The sequence below is a fragment of the Coffea arabica genome, chromosome 3c (genome assembly GCF_036785885.1).
Source record: "Coffea arabica cultivar ET-39 chromosome 3c, Coffea Arabica ET-39 HiFi, whole genome shotgun sequence".
Classification (NCBI taxonomy): domain Eukaryota; kingdom Viridiplantae; phylum Streptophyta; class Magnoliopsida; order Gentianales; family Rubiaceae; genus Coffea; species Coffea arabica.
The window spans coordinates 20,933,461-20,949,146 of NC_092314.1; the positions used below are offsets into that span (position 1 = coordinate 20,933,461).

A 15,686-nucleotide genomic window follows, 5' to 3' on the forward strand; every position below is an offset into this window, starting at 1 on the left:
ATGGTAGTAATTTTATGGAGACTTAAGAACTCACCCATGTTCGGCAGAGAATAACTAAGATTTATATTTCGGGGTGACCTATAAACAAAAGAATGAAAGAGTAATCTGGCTCGAACTTCCATTATGCATGGCTACTCTTTTGATCCTTCGATTTGCCTGACAGGTTAGCATTTGACTTAAGCCAACTGGTAAGATGACAACTTTGGAAGAAATGCGTAAGGAATTGAACCTTCTTCGAAACGAGGTAGAATTTCAAAGGAAATTAGCTGACTACTGGGAAGAACGGTGGAAACAAGAATATGCAGAGAAAATTGAATTACTACGCCAAAATGTAGGATTAGAGAAGAAATGCAAAGAAAAGCCTCGAACTGGCCAAGCCGCCACTTCTCATGCACATTGTGGATACTGCGGCAAGATTAACCACGTTGAGGCCGAGTGCTGGATGAAGCAAGGAAAGTGTCTGGGGTGCGGTAGTACCAAGCATAGGATTTCAGATTGCCCTAAAACTTTTAAAAAGAGGAAGTACTCAATAGCCAACTAGGTCCACCGCAAAGCGATCAAGTGCCAGATGGGAGTAATTAGTACTAATGGCTATGAACGGGGTCCTAGTAGTGAAGGTTTCACAGATTGAGATGGTTTGACTTCACTCGAGGAATAGAGGTTGTAGTTTTACCCTAGACTAGGCTAGCACCTTTGGAGGTTGTGATCTTTTGAAAAGAGAAAAAGTCTTTTGTTGTTTTGTATCCTGGCAACTTGACATGTTTTGCTACAATCCTGTCGTTTCTCCTTTCCTTTTTGAGAGGAGTCCATAAACCTCTTCCAACTGGATGTAATTATTATGATCTTTATGACTCATGAAAATTTACTTCGCTTTTAATTGTTTTTATGACCTACACGTATGTTTAAATCCTGTTCCACGCCCTTAGAATTATAATAAGACACGAAAGGTATTGGATGTGATCGAGATTTTTCTTGAGAATATAGACCACCTGAGGTCTTGATAGTGACTAGAGATCGGGATCGAAGTGAGGACTTAGTGTTGAAATGGAATTCAATGATTGAAATGCCAATTTGAGATATTAAAATCGGTGGATGTGAGTTAGTGAAAGGAAATAATTAATGGATTCAATGTGCATAACGATTAAGGACTAGATATCGTATTTGGAATGAAGGCTAGAAGCTATGTATTGATAGATTATGGAGTCTGGAGCGATGTGACCATTAAGAGCAACCACCATTTTTCTTACATGGATAAGAATTCAATAATTTGTAAGGAGCCGTGATCCTATTTAAGTTGGATTTAAAGAAGAGATATTACCCATTTGGGAACCCTAGGAACTAATGTGGTTAATACCACTTTCAAATTAAGACATGGACACTCTAAAATTTTCGGTACACCCTTCGAGTTGACAGATGCACTAGAAGTATTTATGGACCCAAGGTATCGGAGTTAAACCGTATTTGGACAAATCAGTGGAGGCATTTATTGATGATATATCGATATACTCTAGTGTTGAGAAGGTCATGAAAGACACTTGATGGTAATTTTACGAACCTCGAGAGAACGCCAACTTTTGTTAAGTTCAATAACTGTGAGTTCGATTGGAAGAAATAATCTTTCTACGTTATACAGTATCTTAGGAAGGAATTATTATTGACTCAGCTAAAATGAAAGATTGTATAAGAGGAAACGACCAGAAAAGCATATTGAAATTTGGAATTCTCGGAGTTAGTCGAATACTACCTTTGGTTTATCAAGGATTTTTGTAAGAGTGCAAGACTTGGCAAACCATTTGAGGTTCTAAATATAAGGAAAAATCTTGAGATGAAGAATGTTAATTGGTGTATAGGTGTAGGGGGTAATCTTGTGCTTTTTACAGATGACTCAAAGGATGGTTTAGAATGTATATTACTAAAACATGAAAAGGTGTTTGTATATGCCTCTAGGAAGTTAAAATATTACGAGATGAAGTAGCCAACTCCTGATTGGGAGTAAATAACTACAATATTTGCTTTAAAGAAGTTAAGATATTGCCTATATGAGGTAGACATGAGGCCGATTAAGTTGCTCTATGACTCGGAAGTTGAAACGCCTAAAAAAAAAAAAAAAAAAAAAAGGGTTTGATTGCTAGTCGAAAGAATGGAATCTGTCATGCATAAGTTGGAAGAACGTAAGTTGGTGATCGATCTGATAGGCTTAACCATGAGGGGAATGATATTTCCTCAGGTGTGAATTTCGAGGACGAAATTCTGTTAAGGAGGGGAGGATGTGAAGACCCGAAAAATTTCTTATTTTATCGAATATTAATGGTTTAATTAAGTATTTATCCACCTGTTTTCCCCAAATAATTTATTACGACCATTTTAAATCCATTCGTATGGAATAATGTCTTCATTATGTTTTTAAAATGTCCTGTTAACAACTTCAATTTTCGGAAGGATTGGTTAGGCGAGAAATAGTGAACACGAGTGTTTCGAGGTGATATTATATTCGAAAGTATGATTATCCTGGGAAATTAAGAACGGACAATAGCAGATTAAGAAAAGTTAATCGAGAATTAAAGGTGAATAAGTTCTAAGTGAGCATGTACTACTCACGCGTGGATAGTTTTCCAAAAGATGTATGGATACAATTATTGGAGATTTGAGGAGTTAATACTCGACTCATGTGAGGACTCGTAAAAACTATTATTTTATTTAAACCTAAATTTATGGCTTAATAAATTATTTAATTGGATTTTTGCCACGAGAAATATTTTCTAGACTTATTAGACCTAAATACATGATAATATAACTTCGTTATATTTTAAAAGTGACTCGTTTCAAAAATTAATTTCTTGGAGTGCGTTTAGTAAAAATAGTGAATAGTGCTTGGAGATTTTACCGCGTAGAAACACAATAAGTTTGGAATATTGGAAACTTGTACTGTGGTTCTAAAATAGGTAATATTATGAATAAACACTCAAGTGATAGTTAGTAGTGCAATCGTTATAAGAATTTCTCGGAGGTTTCGCGTTATAGCGTTAAAATTTGACGGTACGCGTTTTCACACGCGCGACTTCATTTGAGGGACTTTAGACCCTTATTTCGGGACAATTAAGAGTGAAGAATATTTACATGAATATATATGCATTAGAGGCTTAGTGCACTAGTGAACCAAACGCGCGAGAAAATCGAGCCTAAAACGTGCCAAACGAGCCTTAATGAGAGTTGACTTTGGGGATAATTTGCACCACACATTGTGTCTTCCTTAAGAAGTTAAATTTGGACCAAACACTCTCTCTCTCTTAGTCTCTCTCTTGGCCGAATTCTCTGCAGCAAAAACACAACACAAAGTTGCCATTTTCATCTTCAATTCTTGCACAAAACCTTCATAGATTCACACCAAATTTGAACTACACTTAGTTTGTTGCTTGGAGAGTTCATCTAGCTAGCAAAAGGAGGAGTTTTTCACGGTTTCTTGGAGCACTAGAGGACCGAAAATTTCTGGTTTAAGACACCAAGGAGGTATAACATCATCCTACACCTTAAACTTGGATTATGATGGTAGAAATGCATCTTTAAGCTATTGCATGTGTATGGGTGTCTTGACATTGGTGTAAAATTTGAAAAGTGGGCTCTATGGATTCCCACACTTGGGTTGTTGCTGATTTGATGATTGATGGCGGTTATATTGTTGGTTTAGTGGTTAAAATGATGGATTAGTGGTGGGTAATTGATAGAAACTTCATTGGGTGCAAGAAGCAAAAATTTCCGAAAATACCCCTGTTTTGTTCGGCCACTATAAGGCCAATTTTTGGTGAATTATTGGCATGAACCTGATGCTTATATGTTATATTAGATGTGTGAAAAGTTTCATTGAAAAATAATAAGGTTTGGTTGGGCAAATGAATTTTTTTGGGAAACTAGCAAATCTGGAAACTGTTCCCGTATGGCTCAGACCAGCTGTGGTATTTCGACTATAACTCTGTCCTCGGATGTCGAAATCATGTGCCGTCAGTGGTGTTTGAAACTAGACATCCCAGGATTTAATTTGAGATAAAATTCATGTTCTGATTCTTTGTGAGTGAGCCGGACCAAACGTTTTAAGATCACTGTCCTGTTTCTCGGAACTGCTGGAATGGTCTGTAGAGGCAGCAACTTGAGGCTCAATTTCGAGCTGGTTGCTTGCCAAATTTTGAAACGATTTCTTCTGTGAACTTTTAGTCCTATGAATGTATTTTCCAACGCCATAAACCATGCTCAATTCCAAGCTAAATTGACTGAGTTGTGACCAAAATAAGAGGACTGCCCTGTTTTGGAAAAACGTATTATTTGGACTGGTTTCGGACAAAAACCCGTGAGTAATCTTATTAATTGAAATTTTGATGCTAAACCATTACCAAAGGTATCATGGTTGTATCTTAGACCTTTATTTCACAAATGAACCATGGTTGGATAGCTTTCTTGGTTAAACGATTTGAATTTGGAAAATGAAAGTCAAAAGGCAGATTGCCTTAGGAATTTTCCGGAACTTTGGGTGATTAGTTCACCACCTTCCCGAGGGTATTTCTCCCTGAAATTTGACAGAGAGATACCTTCCATATAGTATCGAAATACTGCCAATTTTGGTATCAATCCAAGTTCGTTTCGATACCTAATTAAATTTCTAGTGTTGGAGGTTCAAATCTGGAAATTCTTCTCCAGTCTTGAATTTGCCTAACTTTGAGCTACCGTATCTCGGTACTCGAAACTCCGATTCTTGATCCGCTTATTTTGTTATAAACTTCACTTGCAACACTACTTGAGTGACAAATTTCAGAGGCTGGTTTGCAACGTACGAATCGTGCAGAATTTTCAAAGTTGGCCAAAATCCAACTTCATTCTGCCTTGTGAACCAATTCTGTACCTTCAAGCTCATTTTTGAGCACTTTCCACTTCGATTCATGGAAAAGTGTCTTCTAGGAACTTATAGTACTTTCTAAGAGGTTTCCAACGGTATAAAGTTTTCCAATTCTCGACTTGTACCGAGTGAGTTACGATTTTTCAAAGATTCATAACAAAACTGAATTTTTCAAATTTCAAGGCAAAGGAGTTTTCCAAAAACTCTTAATTCTCTTAGTAATATTCAAACGTTTTGCCCTCGATTTTCATGATAAAAACTCAATTAATATTGTACTTAATAAAACGCAAGTTGAACCTCGATTTACGAGTAATTGAGGTTCATTTTTGTGAAATATTCCTTAGATTGTACTAATGTACAATCTTACTTGATAATTGAGATACTTGAGTAATTATCCACCATTAACTGCCAGGCACACAAGGAGACCTTCAAGAGGATCTCACCGTGGACACTTGAACTCCAGCGAATAATCTTTATTAAATTGCTCGGTGAGTGTCAAGTGTGTGAATCTTTGATACTTGCTTAATTGTGGTAATTATTAGAGATTTTAAAAATAAGGGCGGGTGTGTACTTTATCGCATCCGTCCTGATTTCAAATGAATGAATGAAATGTATTGAATGAATGAATGAAATGCAATGCTATGTAATGGTTACATATGTCGTTGGAGTGAACCTCCTCGACTTTCAAATGAATGGGGGACGCCCAAACTCATAGGCCGACCTTGAACTCGAGCCGGCAATGGGCTTGGTCGGGAACTTGGGCGAGCCATGAAATTATAAGCTCGACCTAATAAGAGGCCTTGCTTGGCATACTCGTCGAGTATCGCCCTAAAAATAGACTTGTGGGCCCTTGGGGTGTACGGTGGACGGAGGGAAGTAAGTGGTGATCTACGGAAATGGAAATACCAACCCGGTTGACAGGAGGGTCAATGCGGGAAAGTATACGAATGACATCGACAGAGCGAGTGGAACTTAGCTCCTGAGAGCTACTATATCCTTGAATTGTTTCTGATTTACTTTTCCGGCTCGAATGATTGACTAATGAAATGTCCTGGTTTTGTTTAATGAATTTGGGATTGCTATTTGAACAAAGTGCTTGCATGTGTGTTCTTGGCCTCACGAGTGTTTTGCTCACCCTGTAGATTTGTTTTCCTTAACAGGACTGGAAATGGAGTTAACGCGGAGAAATCTCCTTTTAGATATATTGTGTTTTAGGGTTTCAAGTGTATTTTGGCTCGACCCCTTTATGATTGTACTTTTGGAAGTTTAATGTATCATTCGGATATATGGGGTGTATATTTTGGAATTTAAGTTGTATTATGAACGCACGACGTGCGGGTGGCAAGCTGATAGGTACCTTGTGATGTGACCCTGAGAACTGTATGGATATTGTTAAGCATGAACGTTTCCGCACTATATGTATTTGCACTAATTTGATTGTGGTATCTAGTATAGTTTTAAGCTTGAACGTTTATTGCTTGAGTCCTGGCGAGAGCTAGGCAGGCGTTCCGCGGATACCCTTTGGTGCGCCTTAGGGAGAAGTGGGGGCGTCACACCACTCACCTAGTAAACAAGAGAGGAAGAGTTGTTGGACACCTTAGCTTCCTTAAACACTTCACCAAATCACTTACTAGCACCAAATGGAGAGATTTTATGGAGTAGAAACAAGATCAAGCAATTGTTTTGGAAGATTTGAGCTAGATAGTAGCCAAGATTTTGTAGAGTTTTCTTCCTTCCTGAGCTCAAGGTGGCCGGCCAAGAAGGTGAAGACAAGAGTGAATTTTTTTGTGATTTTTGAGATATTTATTCAATTGGTAAGAAAGGTCAAAAAGGTGAATAGTTGTCAACAAGTGAAACCAATCCCAACATGACAAGTGTCACTTCATTAATGCATTCCTATCCTTCTTTTTTCTTCTCACATCAATCACATCACATCCTATACTTATCTCTTAACACCCGATAAATTTCAACCATTATCCGAAACTTAACCTTATTGGCCGAATTTTTCCGAACTTTTCGCACTAGTGGGTCCCACGTCCGTTCTATATCCGTAATTTTTCAAAAACTATCCAATACTAGAAAAATCATCTAAAAACTATAATTACTCATAAAATTAACCAGGAAAATTTTCCTAAGTCAGAAAATGCAGAAAACATGTCTTTAAAGGGGAAAAATCCTAGGAAAATTATTAGGGAATTTACGGGTTCTCACAGAGTGGCCTTCTTCAACATTGTAGTCCTTTCTCTTAGCTTCGAAACGGTGTACATTGCACCTCAATCCAACTAGTGTCGCTTCAGTTGTGTTAGTTCCGCTAAACAACGGCAAATCTGCCTTTTGTTTTCTAACCTAAACGTCATTTCCGTACTTGTTATTAGCTTGATTTTGTCCTTGTATTGACTTGAGCCTATTGAACGGCTATTGAAATTAAATTGTTGTGTGTGTACATTTGGGTTTGAATGAGAAAAATAATGAAGCCATAAATGGCTGGAAATAGGAAAATACAGAGGGCGTGTTGTGCTGCCCAAATTTTCGCTCGAGGGCTAAGTTCTATTTGAACTTGTATATTTTTCGTTTGGCAAATACTATGACCGTTTTCCATCTTAAAACATGATACCTTTTCCATTTGAATCTTCAAATGTTTATTTACTGCTTCATACCAAAATATAGAGGTATGACCTAAGGTTTTCTCAGTCAAGACATGTAGGCCACAATACCTACTTGAATGTATATTGATTTTGAACCACATAAACGATTCCGAAAAAATAATATTTCTGAGCCTATCTAGTTGGATTCCGACTTGACTTTGATTCAAGTGTTTTCCATTGGAACTATTATAACCCTTTGAGTTTGGTTTATGACACCCTAGTTGTTTCCGTCCACAGATCCTAATGGCTTTATTTTAACTTTAAAGTCACCTTTATCCATTTTACTCGTAACTAGTCGAGTTCCTTGATTCCACTTACTTGTTTTGCTAGATGAATTGTAATATTCTTTCTCGTCGAATCATAGGTTTTCTCGGTAACCGAGGGTAAGATCCGATGGGACATTTTGGACGTTATTTTGCATAATTCGGTGAGTGTTCCTTGTTTGCTATATTTTCTTGACTTCATGACTTGTATTATTGTTTGATAACGTGTTAAGTGCTTTCAATGATTTCCAAAAATGAGTTTTCTAGGCGGGTGTGTACTTTATTGCACCCGACCTAAATAAATGTGAAATTTTCAAAGATTGAATGATTGGAACGTTACTTGTGCATGAATGTAAACCTTTTGGCTGAACTGGGCCCTGCCCCTTGTTACCGATCGACTCGAGCCAGAAGCGGACTCGGTCGGGCGATTTGGTGACCTGGGTGAACGTTTGGTATACTCGAGTATTACCTTGAAGGTTGGTGGAGCCTGGCCAATGTCCAGGAAGGGTTGAATGAAATGAACGAACGAGGGTTTTATTGATAAATGAAAAATGCATTTTCAAACGAATGAAGGAATAAGGGGAATGACAGGAGAACGAATGAATGAACGAACGTATCCTTTTCATGTGTGACTTATTGTAAATGTTGTAAATGTTTCTTGACTTATTGTTTGATTTATGGCTTGATCCTATGTTCGGAACCTCACTGAGCTTTTAGCCCATCCCTTTAGTTTTGTTTCCTTAACAGGGGAAGGCGAGCAGGGGCGAGAGCTCTGTATCGACTGGCTGGGTCTAGTTTTGGTTTTGTTTTGGTTCTCGCTCTAGTGCTTGGCACGGGCTGGTTGTATGGTGACTTGAGAACTTTTGTATTCTCGACGGTTGTACTTCTTTCTGAGATAGCAATTTATATAAGTTTCGCTTTAAGTTTTGGATCCTCGTTTTGCTCTTTCTTGTGGTTCTATTTCTGATTTGTGTGAGTGAACGACTGAGTCCCAGCGAGAGTTGGGCAGGCGGTCCACTGAACCCTCTGGTTCGCCTAAGGGAAAAGTGGGGCTGTCACAGTTGGTATCAGAGCCTGCTTCGCGTGGTCTCTGCGCGGAGTGAGCCTGGACTGAGTGGTGAATAGATATGAAGGAATAAGTGCTCGTTTGAGCCTAAGCTCTGAATTGTGAATGTGATAGGCCTTAACTTCCTTATGGTATTTGAGGATCAGAGAGAGGTACGTCTGGCAGGAATTTCGATTATTGATAGTTTACTCTTGGGTCTGGCCAACTCGAGATGTGAATTGTCTTATTTCGGATTCTCGTGCCCGAGTACTCTAGCGTTGAGGCGATGCTCAGTATTTGAGATTTGCATTTTGGGAAATGAACAGGCTTTGTCTGGCTAGAATGATTTCAAGAGGCCAATGGACATCTAGTTGGATAGAAAGTGACGTGAGAGACGGGCGGGGTTAACAGGGTGTGGGACAACGTATCCCTTTTCTTTTGATGCACCTATATATGGCTACTACATGACGTTAGCCTGTGAATTCGTGTATATGATTATCTGTCAAACTTGATATGTATTTGTGACATGTATTTGTGTATTTGATTATCTGCCTCCTTGATATGATGTGTTATGTGCATATATGATTACTTGTGTATTTGGTATGCTGGAATTGGTGCTTAGTCAATTTACTGTGATTATTCACTAAAATTGCCTTTTGGAGAAAAGAAAAGAAAAGAGAGAGGAAAAAACATATCTATGGACGGGAGACGTAGTCGTGGACGTGGTTGAGGCCGAGAAACTAAGCGGACCCCGGAATCAAGAGGAGAAAGGGAAACGTCAGCCGAGCAAGGGCAGGGATCAAGAGCTGTGACTAGAGACCAAATGGCAACGGCAATGCAACAAATGACGGATATCTTGGCAAGACTGGTGGATCAACAAGGGCAAATACCCGTAAATCAAAATCGGAACCCTGAGATGGGCGAGGATAAGGCTCTTGAAAGGTTCCAGAAGTTTGCTCCGCCAAAATTCCTTGGAGGGTCCGATCCGGACGTGGCTGAACAATGGATAGAAACCATGGTTAATATCTTCACAGCCCTAAACTACACTGAGCAAAGGCAAGTGAACTTTGCAGTATTTCAATTTGAGGGACCAGCCCGATCATGGTGGAACGTAATTAGAGCAAAGTGGGAAAGAGAACAGACCATTTGGACATGGGCGAACTTCATAAGAGAATTTAACGAGAAGTACCTCCCACCTTTAGTCCAAGAAAGGAGGGAGGAGGAGTTTATTGGGTTACACCAGGGAACGTTAAGTGTGGCCGAATATGAAACAAAATTTACAAGATTATCCAAGTTTGCTTCTGAACTGGTAGCCACTGAACGGTGAAGAGTAAGACGGTTTATACAGGGACTGAATTTGGACATCCAAGAGGCGTTAGCCGCGGCGCAAGTAAATACTTTTACGGAGGCCCTTGAGAAGGCTCAACGAATCAAGAATGCCAAGGCACAAGTAAAAGCCTCCCAAACTCGGAAAAGAGGTGTAGTTGGTAATGTGATTGAAGAACCTCCTAGTGAATCAATAGCACCTTCTAAAAGGCAGAAAGTGAACTTTTTGTCCTACCCGCCATGGACAGTAGGGGCGGGAAATGAAAGGTCTACCAAAGGAAGCCAAACCAGATATGGGGAGACTTCTCCAGAAAGCTAAAAAATGGCTTCCTACTTGACTTGTAGCTATTGCGGAAAGGCCAATCATACCGAGAACGATTGTTGGTGGAAAGGACGGAAGTCCTTGATTTGTGGGAGTGGTGAGCACCAAGTTAGCAACTGTCCGAGGAGACAGTCACGCGGAGGTAGTATTCCGCAACTGGAGGGAGCTAAAACAAAACAAGCAAATGAAAGAGGGAACCGAACTAGTGGGCCAGCAAAAGCTTATGCGTTAGGCACCCAAACAGTTCCAGACTCGTCTGAGGCAAATGAAGGTAAAAATTTCGAGGGCGAAATTTCTTAAGGGGGAGAGAGTGTGAGAACCCGTAAAATTTCTTATTTTCTAGGCTTTGTTTTATTTATTTGCATGCTTCTTATGCATTTTCTTTATTAGGAAAATTTTCTAGATAATTTTTATGAATAAATAGGCTTTTTAAATTATTTTTCTAGTATAATTTAGTTCATGATATTTTTGGAGCGTATACCGGGCGTGGGACCTGCTAGTGCTATAAGTTCAGTAAAATTGGGCCAATTAGGTTAAGTTTTGTGTACTGGGTTTAATTTGCCAGATGTTAAGAGATAATTAGAGGTTGCTTAGATGGTTAATGATGGAGAGACAAAAGGATAAGTTTTAACAAAAAGGGATGCTAGGTGTCTTCACATGGTTGGAACTTGGACTTTGACTACTAATTCCTAACTTTACTAAATACCAATTTAGACCAAAAATCATCTTCATTTTGTCTTGCTTTGGCCGAATTTCTTAGAGAGAAAAGGAAAGAGAAGGCTTCAACTAATTCATCCATTTCTTGCACAAATCTTGTGATCCAACCATCCAAACTTGAAATCACTCCATAAAACTCCCTAGCTAGGTAGGATTGTGGAAGGTGGTGGAGTGGTTTGGAAAGAGGAGGTGCTAAAGTGCTTCATTTCTTGAGATTTCAAGGTGAGTAGCTAAGAAATTCCCTCTTTGATCTTTATTAATGTCAAATTAATGGTTTATGTTGGTTAAAGATGTGATTTTATGGAAGATTAGCACTTGAATGCATGAATTTCAGATTAGGGTTTGTAGTTTCTTCAATTCTGCCTGGTACTGTTACACCTAGTTAGAAGCCGAATTGGCCTTAGCACAAAACATGAAAGTTGTAGAGAATAATATTTTCTAGTTTCCTGTAAATTTTCAACACAATCCAAGCTCGGTAACCTGAGATAAGATGGAAATACCCAGACTGGTCTAGGTAGGAGTTCAGCGAACAGGGTTGTCATTTCACCTAATCTGACCGTGACTTTTCACCATGATTCTTACCGAATTAGATTTTAGCCAAAACATGAAAGTTGTAGCTAATAGTATAAAATAGTTTCTCGAAAAATTTCAGCTTGATCCGACCACTGTAGCATGTGAAATGACCGAAATACCCTTGACTGTGCATGAAACCTGTTTCGCGCCTAGAATTCTATTTTTGTGTAGTTTTCCATTTTTTATCATGCAAATGCATGATTTGGCCTTGGAGGTCTTCATAATAAATGTAGGTTTGTGTTTTAGCTTCGAAACAACCTAAGATACACTTCAATCAGACTTCGGTAGCTTGAGTTATTGCTGTTTAACAATTGTACGGTTAGCCAACCTGTTTGTGAGATTCTGGTTTCGTATATTTCAATTTTGACCCAGATACATTGCAAACTGGACTGAGTGGGCTTCTTCAACATTGTAGCCCTTTCTCTTAGCTTCGAAATGGTGTACATTGCACCTCAATCCAACTAGTGTCGCTTCAGTTGTGTTAGTTCCGCTAAACAACAGCAAATCTGCCTTTTGTTTTCTAATCTAAACGTCATTTCCGTACTTGTTATTAGCTTGATTTTCTCCTTGTATTGTCTTGAGCCTATTGAACGGCTATTGAAATTAAATTGTTGTGTGTGTACATTTGGGTTTGAATGAGAAAAATAATGAAGCCATAAATGGCTGGAAATAGGAAAATACAGAGGGCGTGTTGTGCTGCCCAAATTTTCGCTCGAGGGCTAAGTTCTATTTGAACTTGTATATTTTTCGTTTGGCAAATACTATGACCGTTTTCCATCTTAAAACATGATACCTTTTCCGTTTGAACCTTCAAATGTTTATTTACTACTTCATACCAAAATATAGAGGCATGACCTAAGGTTTTCTCAGTCAAGACATGTAGGCCACAATACCTACTTGAATGTATATTGATTTTGAACCACATAAACGATTCCGAAAAAATAATATTTCTGAGCCTATCTAGTTGGATTCCGACTTGACTTTGATTCAAGTGTTTTCCATTGGAACTGTTATAACCCTTTGAGTTTGGTTTATGACACCCTAGTTGTTTCCGTCCACAGATCCTAAAGGCTTTATTTTCACTTTAAAGTCACCTTTATCCGTTTTACTCGTAACTAGTCGAGTTCCTTGATTCCACTTACTTGTTTTGCTAGATGAATTGTAATATTCTTTCTCGTCGAATCATAGGTTTTCTTGGTGACCGAGGGTAAGATCCGATGGGACATTTTGGACGTTATTTTGCATAATTCGGTGAGTGTTCCTTGTTTGCTATATTTTCTTGACTTCATGACTTGTATTATTGTTTGATAATGTGTTAAGTGTTTTCAATGATTTCCAAAAACGAGTTTTCTAGGCGGGTGTGTACTTTATCGTACCCGACCTAAATAAATGTGAAATTTTCAAAGATTGAATGATTGGAACGTTACTTGTGCATGAATGTAAGCCTTTTGGCTGAACTGGGCCCTGCCCCTTGTTACCGATCTACTCGAGCCAGAAGCGGACTCGGTCGGGCGATTTGGTGACCTGGGTGAACGTTTGGTATACTCGAGTATTACCTTGAAGGTTGGTGGAGGTTGGTGGAGCCTGGCCAATGTCTAGGAAGGGTTGAATGAAATGAACGAACGAGGGTTTTATTGACAAATGAAAAATGCATTTTCAAAAGAATGAAGGAATAAGGGGAATGACAGGAGAACGAACGAATGAACGAACGTATCCTTTTCTTGTGTGACTTATTGTAAATGTTGTAAATGTTTCTTGACTTATTGTTTGATTTATGGCTTGATCCTATGTTCGGAACCTCACTGAGCTTTTAGCCCATCCCTTTAGTTTTGTTTCCTTAACAGGGGAAGGCGAGCAGGGGCGAGAGCTCTGTATCGACTGGCTGGGTCTAGTTTTGGTTTTGTTTTGGTTCTCGCTCTAGTGCTTGGCACGGGCTGGTTGTATGGTGACTTGAGAACTTTTGTATTCTTGACGGTTGTACTTCTTTCTAAGATAGTAATGTATATAAGTTTCGCTTTAGTTTTTGGATCCTCGTTTTGCTCTTTCTTGTGGTTCTATTTCTGATTTGTGTGAGTGAACGACTGAGTCCCGACGAGAGCTGGGCAGGCGGTCCACTGAACCCTCTGGTTCGCCAAAGGGGAAAGTGGGGCTGTTACAAACTCTCAGGAGTTAGATTCCACTTGCTTTGTCGAGACTCTATTTGATACCTCCACAAGATGACACTCTGTCAACCGAATAGGTATCAAGTCCATAAAACTCCACTCAACGTCAAGTTTCCGTCCACCGTTACACCCCCTACCGGGCCCGAACGTCCATTAGAAAAGGCAATACTACTTGAGTATGCCAAACAAGATCTCTTAAATAGATCATGCTTTAAAATCTATCCCATAGTTCACCAAACTTCTCGACCAAACCCGTGCCACCTCGAGTCACAAGGTTAGGCTATGAGTTTGGGCATCCGCCACTATTATAAGTATAAGTCGATGAGATTCACTCCAATCGACATCGATTCAACACAAATATAATTATAAGTCAATGAGATTCACTCCAATCGACATAGTTAACACAAGTATAATTTCATGTATGAGCAAATCGATTATTTAGTCAAGTAAAAGAGAACGAATGCGATAAAGTACAGGCTCGTCTCGACAAATTTCAGAATACTTAATTAATAAGGAACAATTCAAGTATATAGCAAAAATTCATGTACTTAACACTCACCAATTCAAAACAAATGAGTAAGTGCAAAATAAAATCTTTAGTAGTCCGTTCCAAAATTCTCTTCAAGATCCTCTTGAGTTCCTAAAGAAATAACGATTAACTATCATTCACACATAGCCACAACCACTATCAATTAAGGATTAAAGTACATTCATTTAAAACTTAAGACAGCATATTAAAAGAGCTTTAATCTCTCGAAAATTGAGATTCAAAAGTGAGGATTTAAAGTTACAAGAGAAACTAGTATCCTCCATGAAATCGAGTTTAAAACGATCTATCAATATCAATAGAAAGTGACAAGTTCTTAAAAGTTCAACTCTTAAGAAATCAGAAATTTTTAGCTTTGCATGATAAACTTGGTAAAATCAAATCCTGAGTTTGGGGGGTCCAAAATTAGAAAACTTTATACCGTTGGAAACTAGATTCAGGGCACTAAAAGTTCCTAGAAGGCACTTTTCCAAGATTCTAAGAGGAAAGCATTCATATTTCAGCTCAAAGTTGCTGATTCAAGAAGGCAAGACAGAACCAGTCTTGGTTGACGATGATGTTTGGAAATTCGGCAAAATCCATAGGAAATGAATCAGTCCCTGATACTTATAACACAGCAAGACAGAACCAGTCTTGGTTGACGATGATGTTTTGAAATTTGGCAAAATCCATAGGAAATGAATCAATCCCTGATACTTATAACACAAAAACAATTCCAAATCAAATTTCAAACACAACAAGCGGAACTAAATTTGGAGTTTTGAGCAACAAGATATAACAGTTTGAAGTTGGCTGATTTTTGCAACCTGATCAGTGGATTTCCAGATTTCAAGAGAAATCTTTGGGGCATTATTTGGGCCTCAAAATGATATCAAAATTATGCCAAATTTGGTACACTAAAACTTCCATATACGAACTACCTATCTATTCAAAATTTAGGCAAAAACTCACACGGGAAGGCAGTTAATGAAATGACCAAAGTTTGTGAAATTCTTCAAAACTAATCTGCCAACCCTATCTTCCTTTCTTTTTCAAAAGTTTTGTCCAACGAAATCAGCCCCAATTCACTCCATTTTTGAAACCAAGGCTCTAAATATTTAATGAGAAATTGATGGGTAAATGACACTAAAATTTTTGAAATAGACTTGACCATTCAGTCAGCAGGGAAAGGAAAATTTTTCAGTTTCCAGCTTTGTTGCAGTTT

The 15,686-nt window shown here is 38.6% G+C and overlaps 1 long non-coding RNA gene across 1 annotated transcript; it reads left to right on the forward strand.

Moving 5' to 3' along the window:
* Positions 1–3,412: 3,412 nt before the first annotated feature.
* LOC113701052 (uncharacterized) lies at positions 3,413–6,327 on the forward strand. The gene is made up of 2 exons (XR_003450885.2): positions 3,413–3,507; positions 6,043–6,327. It is a non-coding gene; the product is annotated as an uncharacterized lncRNA (long non-coding RNA).
* The last annotated feature ends 9,359 nt before the right edge of the window (positions 6,328–15,686 follow it).